Raw genomic sequence first — 2,077 nt, forward strand, 5'->3', positions numbered from 1 at the left:
CTTCAGGTATGGAATGAGTCCTGTTTCATTTGACTTTGAATCTTCAAAAATGATAAAAGATTAGTAGCTGTCAGATTTTTAAATCACATCTGCAGTAGCAAGAGCACCATTTCAGACCTGTCCCTCTGCTGCATAAGAGAGTCATGCCAAGAGACATACTCACATTTATGCCTTCCATTTTGTATCTGCCTTGAGCAGTGATTCCCAAGTTATGGTCTGTGCAGCCAAATTAGTATCTTTTGGTCAGCAGGCCTCTGTTAAGTAAGGCCTCCCTCGGCAGCTGGAGGACAGGTAGAGTACCCATGCTCTTCTTTTCCTGTGTTCACACAGCTGATCATACCTGATCAAATAGTTTGTACACTCTGTATCCCGAACTCATTTTGGTGATGGTGTCCTCTTGTTTTTGTATGGAGCTGTATCTAACCACTGTGGCACTGGGTCCCACATTACAAACTCTTAACTGTATGGATCTATAATACTCTCTCCTTTCCTTCCATGTGCACATAGCTGATCTTGTCTGGTCGTCTGGTCAAGTACAGTTTGTATCATCTACAGCACTAGTTGTGATTGGATGGGGGGATGCCACAGCAGTTTTACAAGGTGCAAAGGCTACTGCATGTGAAGGCAGAATATGCAGAGAGCAACTCTGACACGTGATTCACTGGCAACAGAGAGGAAAGACAAGTCCCTACAAAAGGTAATGTACAGCTCTGCTGTTTTAATTGGCACGGTGTTTGCATTTGCTGAACACAGATGAAACACCACAGCCCCAAGCTTGTTCCTCTGATCAAATGTTTATACAGTTACAGCTCAAACATGAGCTGTGTTGTAATAGTATTGCTTAAAAGACCCAGCCATAGGCAGAGGTTGGTTTGGATTTGTTTCCTAAATACTGTGTTCTTTCTGCATCTCCCTTAGCCTGAGTAGCTTCTTCTCATGTTCTAAAGGTCCGTCTTGCTCTAGTGTCCTCAGAATGTTGTAAATCATTTCACTACTTAAAAACAACTTTTGGGTTGGGGGATTGACTATGGCAGGGATGTTGCAGGATACAGGCTATTGTAATTTACCAAAGGAAAAACAGGAAAGAGGTGGGATATGAACCTTCTTAACTTTAATGGCTTAGAAACACAGCTTGGTGTGAGGCAAGAAGGAAGGGATTTAGTTGATACGCTGTAAATACCCAAAAGATCTAGGAGTGAGGTGAGTGCACGTATTCTGAATGCCTGTGTCCTACTAACCTCACTGCAGGGTTTGGTATTGTGTTCTTTTTGTGTGTCTAGGGTTCAGGATTTTCATTCAATCTTTCTTTGGAAGATTCCAGAATAGGACAAAGATAATTCCATCTGATTTACTGATGCACTTCCTTTTCTATGCTACAGGTGCTCTTAAATGAGCAAGGAAAGGTTATAGCTTATTGATGGACATGGTTATTTGACAAACCGGTCAGCCTCCTATATGGTTCTCTCCAAACTCACTATACTTTTAGTTAATCTATGGAAGTGATGGTGTCTTGCGTTTATGCCTGTGATAAGGCTTTGAAAGCTAGCACAGGTTTTTTGCAGTGACTTACATACAGCACAACCCTGCCACGGCTACCTCGGGTCTTCTGAAGCCTTTTTTAATGGGCATTTTGGTGTGGATGGAAGCAAAAAGGGATTGTGAGTAACAAGACTTGGGGGGGGGGATTGTCTCTTGGGTGAACCCCTAACCTGTGCGCACTTCCAGCCGCACCTGGCCTGTCAGAGCGTGTAAACAGAACCCGCTGTGGAGTCAGTTGGGCTTTAGGATGAAAACCGGTCATCCGGGTGAGTGCTGAGCACGAGAGCGCTCGGTGGAAAGGCGCCCCCGGTCAGCACGGGTGTGTGCCGAGCGCTGCGATTTCGGCCCTGCGGGAGGGAGGGGAAGGAGCGGGACAAGGGCTGCCCGCGGGCGGGCGCTGCCCCCAGTCCCGTCCCCGCTCCCGCCCCGCCTTCCGGCCACGTGGTCGCCCCGCCCCCGCATTCCAGGCATTGTTTCTGGCCCCGCCTCCCCCGCCTGGCCCCGCCCCTGCGCTCCGCTTAAAGGAGCCGTCACCGCG

The sequence above is a fragment of the Pezoporus flaviventris genome, unplaced genomic scaffold (assembly GCF_033815535.1).
Source record: "Pezoporus flaviventris isolate CSIRO_AGI_PZ_B2104156 unplaced genomic scaffold, CSIRO_AGI_Pfla_v1 ptg000041l, whole genome shotgun sequence".
NCBI classification, from domain to species: domain Eukaryota; kingdom Metazoa; phylum Chordata; class Aves; order Psittaciformes; family Psittacidae; genus Pezoporus; species Pezoporus flaviventris.